At 38.7% G+C, this 9,047-nt stretch overlaps 1 pseudogene; it reads right to left on the minus strand.

Annotated features, from left to right (window-relative positions):
• Nucleotides 1-3,006: 3,006 nt before the first annotated feature.
• LOC101421685 (Y-box-binding protein 1 pseudogene) lies at nucleotides 3,007-8,736 on the minus strand (annotated as a pseudogene).
• Between the last annotated feature and the right edge of the window lie 311 nt (nucleotides 8,737-9,047).

The raw sequence follows: 9,047 nt of genomic DNA on the forward strand, positions 1-9,047 counted from the left end.
GGATGGCAAGACTGTGATGTGCATCCTGGCTCACTCAGACTTCCCCTAGACTGGCACAGACATAAAAGTACCCTAATAGGTACACAAATGCTACTATATTCTCTCCAGAACCAGGACCAGGGACCTGTACTAAGAGTGTAAGCTGACTCTGTGAGGGAATGGGACAGGGGAAAGCAAAGTTGCTTCAAGATTTCCTACTATTTTTAATTTGCCTTTTTCTTCCTTCAGTGGTTGTTCAGTTACTACAAACTTGTGATGGTTCAGTTCATGTGTCAATTAGGCTTGGTTATGGTGTCCAGTTGTTTGGTCAAGGAAGCACATGCCTAATTGTTATGGTGAGGATATTTCATAGATTTAAATCATCAGTAAATTGATTTAATCTATGACTGTTTACACTGACAATCAATGATTGAGACTGCCTTCAACAATGAGAGAAATCTCATCCAATTTGTTGAAGGCCTTAAAAGAAGTGATGATTTCTGCAATCAGAAGGAAGAATTTCCATGTCTATTTCAGCCAGCAAGCTTTTCCTGGGGAATTCACCAAAAACCTTCATCAGAGTTCCTAGTTTGTGGGCTGCACTACAGAATTTAGACTTGCCTATCCCCAACATTGTGTGAGCCAACACCTATAATAAATCTCATAAATTTACATATATAATCTCATTTATATATGAGAAAGATGTTTCTGCCAGTTTCAGAGCCTTGGAGCATCTCACTCTGCTATCTTGTTTAAGGCAATGTGTCTTTCTCCATTTTTAAAGTGGTGTATTGAAGTCTACCATTAATGTACAGCCATCTGTTTCTCCCTTACATTCTGTCAATGAAGGCTTTATATATTTGGTGGCTCTGCTTTTAGGTGCATATATGTTAGTTTGTTATATCTTCGTGTTGAATTGGCCCTTTTATCATTATACAGTGTCCTTATTTGTCCCTTGTACGAGTTTTTTACTTAATGTCTATTTTTATTTGATTTTAGTATAGCCAATCAGCTCTTTTCTGGTTACTGTTTACATGGGATATTTTTTTTCAGCCTTTTACATTCTACATATTTGTGTCTTTGACTTTAGGGTGATTTGTCTATAAAGAGTATAATTGGGTCATGCTTTTTAATCTATTCTGCCAACCTCTGCCTTTTAATTGTAGAGTTCATCCCATTTATATTTAAAATAATTACTGATAATGCAGGAATCACCTTCCCCTCTGCTATTTTATTTTTGTGAATCTATTACCTGTTTTGTCCTTCATTTCTTCCACTATTGTCTAAAATTTTTTGAATCAATTTTTGAATCATTTAGAATCTCTTCTCATTTCCTTTGTGTGTGTGTGTATTTTCTTTGTGGTGACCATGTGGCTTGCATTTAACATCCTGAATATATAAATGATCTAGTTTGAATTGATGTAACTTAACTTCAATAGCACACACAAAGTATATTCCTATTCTGTTCTGCTCCCTTTTTATATTGTTCTATTCACAAATTACATCTTTATATACTGGTTGTCCACTTGCATAGATTTATGACTACTTTTGATGCATCTGTATTTTAGATCATATGAGAAATGAAGAGTAGCATTATAATACAAAAATACAATAGTATGGCATTTCTATTTACCCATGTTTTTACCTGTACTAGGGATTTTTATTTCATCATAAGGCTTCAAGTTATTGTCCTGTATCCTTTCCTTTCAAACTGAAGAATTACTTTTAGCAATTTTTGTAGGGCAGGTTCTAGTGGTAAATTCCCTCAGGTTTTGGTTATCTTGAAATATCTTAATCTCTCTCTTAATTTTTGCAGGACAGCTTTGCTTAATATAGAATTCTTGGTTCACTATTTTCGTTCAGCACTTTAAATATGTCATCCATTGTTTTCTCAACTCTAAGGTTTCTGGTGAGAAATGGACACTTAATCTTATTGAGCATTTCTTGTATGTGATGGTTTGCTTCTCTCTTGCTGCTTTCAGGATTCTTTCTTTGTCTTTGTCTTTCAACAGGTCAGTTATACTGTGTCTCAGCATCATCCCATCTTTGGAGTCTGTTCATATTCATGGATGTGTATATTGATTCAAGTATGCTGATTCTTTCTTCAGCCAACTCCAATCTTCTTTTGAACCCTTCTATGGACTTGTTAATTTCCATTACTGTACTTTTCCTCTCCCGTATTTTGAATTGATTCCTTTTAATAATTTATATATCATTATTGGAATTCTAATTTTTTCATGTATTGTTTTTCTGGTTTTCTTTTAGCACTTTGAGCATAATTAAGATTTTTTTTTGAGGGATTTTGTTTTGTTTTGTTTATTTAGTCTTTTTCTGATATATCCAATGCCTGGTCTTCCTCATTGATAGTTTCTGTCATATTATTTTGTTCCATTGAATCAGCCATCTTTTCCTTATTCTTTGTAAGTCTCATGATTTTTTGTTGAAATCTGGACATTTGAATTTTCTAAAAGAGGTGTCTCCTCCTTTTCCAGAATTTACCAGTATATTTTCCCCTTCTTATTGTTGAAAGCCTTAACAGTCTATATGTTTAGTGATTTTCCCAAACTATTTATGCAAATACTCTGTCCCTTGATATATGTACATATGAACTGTATCTATTTCTTATGCTTTCTTTTTAAAAATCTAAGACTTTTATTAATAGGTGCTTGAAGTTTGTGGACCTTTTTGAAAAAAATCAAATTCTAAATTTATATTACAAATTAAAATGAGGTCCTTAAAAATCTCAGATATGAAACAATTTAAAAGCCTTTAAAGGTGTACTGAAAAACAGGCTTTTTTAAAAAACATATTTGTTATTACCAAAAAGACACATCTTTAGGTAAAAATAATAAAAGCCCTATGCTGCACAAATAATGCAAATAGTTCTAGTTATCTGGTAAATGGGCAAAAAGCAAGCACTTAAGGTCTTCAGCTGCAAACTTTTGTTCATTTCTTATTGCAGGAATTTCATATTCACTTCTTGTTGGATGACTAAACTGAAGAATGGTAGAGATGGTAGGCTGGCATTTACTCAGTCCCTCCCTGCTCAGCTTTGGGAGTGGATGAATTCTCAGCTGATGGTTTGGCTGCTTTTGTCTCTTTGATATCTTATGGTTTAGGGTTTTCTGGGTAACTGGGATGGTAATTCAAGTTATTGCAGTACAAACATTGAGGTGGCTGCTGACCTTGGGTCTTACCTCCTTGATTTTCCATATCATCTTCATTGCTCTTCATTCTAGACGGTCTTTGGCAAGGGTGCCCCTGCAGAATCATGGTCTATAACACTGATACATATTCTGTCTCACTGGTATACCTTGTTCTCCTGCACCCTGATTGTCAGCACTTGTCACCTCTTCTTGTACAGGAGGGTTGGAACCCTGAGGTCATTGTCCACAGGGTCTCTTCATGTAGTAAGGTGGGAATTGTCTCCTGTGATAAGGACAGCATTGTTGGACCTGGCCTTTGGGAGCACACTGATCCCTCATTCTTTTCCCCATTCTCACTATTCTGGTTATTTTGCTGGTAATTGTTTGGATGATGTGAATAATGTCTATAATAGTAACAGTCTTGCTTATTTACTACCTTGCACTAGAACTCCACCAGGGCCTGTGATGTTTGCTGCCTCCGCCCCCTTTTCTCCTTCAACAATATCAAACTCCAAAGTCTCTCCATCTCCTACACTGTGAAGGTACTTCCTGGGGTTGTTTTTCTTTATGGCAGTCTGGTGTACTAATACATCTTCCTTATTGTCATTCCTGTTGACGAAATCATATCTATTTCTTAAACTGAATCATTTTACTATTCCCAAAACTTTCATTGTGATGACCTTATTGTTCCTGCCTGCAAGTGCCACTGATGTGAGGCCACCTGGGACACCACTCCCTGTGCTGCTGCCCATTGTGCCAGGCTTGGGGTCAGCAGTACTTAGAGTGGGATGCAGGCAGCTGCTAGGTCTCAGCCTTGCTGCTCATGGTTGTAGTGATGGTGACTGATGCAGGCTGGAGCAGCTCCCAGGTATGACAGTAACTAGTCAACGGCAGCAGTGGGGCTGCTCAGGGCTCTCTGGTGTCTGCTTCTATTGATTGAACTCTATTCCTTAAACTTTTAGGCAACTAGTATTATGATGGAGATTTCCTTGAATGCCATACTCTAACCAAAATACAAAAATAAAACCTACATACACACACATACACACAGAAAGAAAACGTCTTTCCCTATCTTTTCAGATTGGCTCTGTGCTGGTACCCTTCTTCAGTGCTTATCCAGCCCTACAGTGAGCCAAAAGGACAGCCCAAGGTGAAAGCATAGGGTCTTCATAGGTCTTTTCTGAATATATGTCTTCTTCTGGGCATGTATGCATGTGGACTTACCAGTTCCTCCATATACACAGATCCAAATGTGTCCAACATCTCCCACAGGAAATTCGCAGTCTTTCCCCTAGGTCCTGGGTACTACTGTATGTCTCAACTAGTAATCCCCCAAATCAGGCAGCTGTGAGTTGATTGTTTTCTTTAGGTGTTTTAGGGACTCTGCCAGCTGTCTCTATATCTAGCACTAATTCTGGGACTGACATGATGAGTGTCTCCTGGATCAGTACCTCAGGCTGCTACCTGATGGATTAGCACAGACATATGCTAAGGGGTTACTCTGCTCCCTCTATAACCCAGGACCAGGGACCTGCACTGGGAGTGCAGGCTGGAGTCACCAAAGATGGGGAGCTGTTAGGGAAGGACCAGTATAGGTGCCACAAGGCTTTCTTATTTTTTAAAAAACTTTATTTCAAATTCAAAAATAAATAAATAAATAAAATGCAACTCATCAAGTATGGAAGCATTATTCCTAAAAAGTTGTTTCCGGGGATGGACTTGGCCCAGTGGTTAGGGCATCCGTCTACCATATGGGAGGTCTGCGGTTCAAACCCTGGGCCTCCTTGACCTGCATGGAGCTGGCCCATGCGCAGTGCTGATGCACGCAGGGAGTGCCGTGCCATGCAGGGGTGTCCCCTGTGTCGGGGAGCCCCATGCACAGGGGGTGTGCCCCATGGGGAGAGCCACCCAGCACAAAAGAAAGTGCAGCCTGCCCAGGAATGGTGCCACACACATGGAGAGCTGACACAACAAGATGACGCAACAAAAAAAGAAACACAGATTCCCATGCCACTGACAACAACAGAAGCGGACAAAGAAGAAGATGCAGCAAATAGACACAGAGAACAGACAACCAGGGCAGGTGGGGGGAGGGGGAATAAATAAATAAAATCTTAAAAAAAGTTGTTTCCAGGCACTTTTAACTTGTCTAATCCCAATGATGAACTCATAAATTCCTCTAGGGTTCGGAAAGATGCACAGAATGGATACAGATTAATTAATTGACATAGTCAAGGTCTCCTTATTATTGAAAAATGCAGGAGAGAAAAAATGTGTCATCATATTCATATCTCATAGAACCAAACTCCATATTCCTTTTTTTTAAAAAAGATTTTATTTTTATTTATTTCTCTCCCTCCTCCCCTGCCCCGCCCAGTTGTCTGCTCTCTGTGTCCACTCACTGTGTGTTCCCCTGTGACCAATTCTATCCTTATCAGCAGAACGGGAATCTGTGTTTCCCCCTATTGTGTCATCTTGCTGTGTGCACTTTCTGTGTGCAGCGCCATTCCTGGGCAGGCTGCACTTTCTTTTGCACTGGACAGCTCTCCTTATGGGGTGCACCGCTTGCATGTGGGGCTCCCCTACATGGGGACACTCCTGCGTGGCAGGGCACTCCTTGCACGCATCAGCACTGCACATGAGCCAGCTCCACATGGGTCAAGGAGGCCCAGTGTTTGAACTGCAGACCTCCCATGTGGTAGGCAGATGCCCTATCCATTGAGCCAAGTTCGCTTCCCTCCACATTCCTTTTTTCACCTTTAGCATTAATATAGTACCAAATTTGCTTTTGTTACAGAAACATTACAATATTGTTAACACAGAACACAGAGAATGGACACAGAGAACAGACAATGGGGGAAGGGGAGAGAAACAAATAAAAATAAATCTTTTAAAAAAGTGTTTAATTTGAGGAGGTTCCATTTATCTATTTTTTTCTTTTCTTGTGCATGCTTCATTATAAGGTCCAATAAGCCACCACATACCACAATGTCTTTAAGATGTTTTCCTACAATTTCTTGTAGGAGTTTTATGGTTGTCACTTATATATTTAGGTCTTTGATCCATTTAAGTTAATTTTCATATGAGGTATGACATAAGGGTCATCTTTCTTTTTTGGATATGGATATCCAGCTCTTCCAGCACTCTTTGTTGAATAGGCTGTTCTGGCCCACTTGGGAGGATTTGGTAGCCTTCAAAAATTACTTGAGTAAAAATATATAAAAATAAAAAAGCAAAAATTTTAAAAATTGAAAAAATTTTTTTAATGATATAACTATAGATGTGAGAGTCTGTTTCTGAGTTCTTGATTTTGTTCCATTGGTCAATCTGTCTTTTGCCAGTAACAAGATGTTTTTACAACTGCCACTAAGTAATATGCTTTAAAGACAGGAGGTGAGAGTCCTCCAACTTTGTTCTTTTTTAAGGCATTTTTGGCTATTTTGAGCCCCTTTTCCAAATAAATTTGATTATTGGCTTTTCCATTTCTGAAAAAAAAAAAAAAAAAGAAAAAGCTGTTGGGATTTTTACTTGGGATTGCATTGAATCTGTAAATCAGTTTGGGTAGAATTGACATCCTAACATTTAGTCTTCCAGTTCAGGAAAACATTGTGCTTCCATTTACTTGTTTCTTCAGTTTCTTTTAGCAATGTTTTTAGTTTTCTGAATACTGGTCTTTTACATCCTTGGTTAAATTTATTCCTAAATATCTGATTCTTGTAACTGCTATTATAAATGGATTTTTTTCTGATTTTCTCCTCAGATTGCTCTTAAGTAGTGTATAGAAAGCTAATGATGTTTGCATATTAGCCTTGTATCCCGCCACTTTGCTGAACTTGTCTATTAGTTCTAGTAGCTTTTTTGTGGATTTTTTCAGCATTTCTACATATAGGATCATATTATCAGTGAAGAGTGAAAGTTTTACTTCTTCCTTTCCTATTTGGTTGACCTTTATTTCTTTTTCTTGCCTAATTGCTCTAGCTAGAACTTCAAGCACAATATTGAATAACAGTGGTGACAATGGGCATCCTTGACTTATTCCTGATCTCAGTAGGAAAGCTTTCAGTCTTTCACCATTGAGTACAATGCTAGTTGTAGATTTTTCACATATGCACTTTAGCAAACTGAGAAAGCTCCTTCTATTCCTATCTTTTGGAGTGTTTTTATCAAAAAAGGATGCTGTATCTTGTCAAATACCTTTTCTACATCAATTGAAAGGATCGTGTGGTTTTTCTTCTTAAATTTATTAATGTGGTTTATTACACGAATTTTCTCTTTTTTTTCAATTTTAGATTTTATTTTATTTTTCTGGATCTTTAAATTTTTTAATATACATAGATCATACAAAATATTACATTAAAAAATATGAGAGTCTCATATACCCCCACTACCATGTTTCTAATCCTCCCACATCTCCAAATTCTTTCATCCATGCAGCACATTCATTGCATTTGATGAATACATTTTGGAGAACTGCTACACTGCATGGGCTATAGTTTATATTGCATTTTACACTCTCACCCAGTTCATTCAGTGGGTTATGGCAGGATATATGATGTCCTGCATCTATCACTGAAATATCATTCAAGACAACTCCAAGTCCTGAAAACGCCGCATATCACACCTCTTCTTCCCTCTCCCTGCCCTCAGCAACTCCCATGGCCACTGTCCCCACATTTGTGATACAGTTTCTTCCATTGCTAGAGTCACAATAATTCTATAGTAGAATACCAGTAAGTCCACTCTAATCCATATTTTATTCCTCCATCCTGAAGACCCTGGAATGATGATGCCAACTTTGCCTCTAACTCAAGAGGGGCCTAGATCCCACATGGCTGATGGATGGAATTCTCCTGCTTACAGCTGTAGACTCTCTTTTTTTAAGATTTTGTTTTCATTTATCCCACCCTCCTTGCCACTTGTGCTTGCTGTCTGCTCTCCATGTCCATTTGCTGAATGTTCTTCTGTGTCAGTGTATTAGTAGGATTCTCCAGGGAAATAGAATCAACAAGAGATATCTGTCAATAGTATACAATTCTATAAGAGTCTCTCACACAACCATGGGATGCACAAGTCCAGGTTCCACAGGCAGGCTGCAACCAGGGGCTGCGATGTAAGTCCAATGAAGGTTCTTGATGAGTTCTGGGAGATGTTGGCTGTCCATAGATGAGCTGGGAAATTCTGTCTCAATGCAGGAATCACTTCCCCTTTTAAGGCATTCAACTGATTGGGTTAAGCGTCACTCATTGCTGATGGCAGTCTCCCTGATTGATGTAATTATAACCAGCTATCTATGATTTACCACTGCAGTAAAGTTAATGGTGACTAAAGTCCGTAAATGACCTTGCATTACAGTTAGCCCAGTGCTTGCTTGACCAAACAAGTAGGCACAATTAACTGGCCGAGTTGACACAATAGCCTAACCATCACAGTCGGCTTGTCTTCTCTTCTCATCTTCTCTTTAGGAGGCACTGGGAACCGATGCCAGGATCTGCCAACATGGGAAAGAGGCAATCACTTACACTACCTCAGCAACCTGGTTTGTTGTATCTCTAATTGTCTTTTCCCCTGAGTATCTTTTATGTTGTGCTATCTTATTGCATAAGCTCTCCATGTAGGCCAGGTCCTCTGTGTGGGCCAGCTCCACTGTGCAAGCCAGTTTTCTGAGTGGGCCAGTTTTGCTGCAAGGGCCAGTTTGCTTTCACCATGAAGCCCAGGAATTGAACACAGAACCTTTCACATGGTAATGGGAGCCCAATTGCTTGAGCCACATCTACTTCCCACTAATTGATTTTCTTGTGTTGAACCACCTTTGCTTACTTGGGATAAAAACCATTTGATCATGGTTTATAATTCTTTTAATGTGCTTTTGGATTCAGTTTGCAAGTATTTTCTTTTTTCATATTATCATTATCTGGTTTTGGT

This window comes from Dasypus novemcinctus, chromosome 18 (genome assembly GCF_030445035.2).
Source record: "Dasypus novemcinctus isolate mDasNov1 chromosome 18, mDasNov1.1.hap2, whole genome shotgun sequence".
NCBI lineage: Eukaryota > Metazoa > Chordata > Mammalia > Cingulata > Dasypodidae > Dasypus > Dasypus novemcinctus.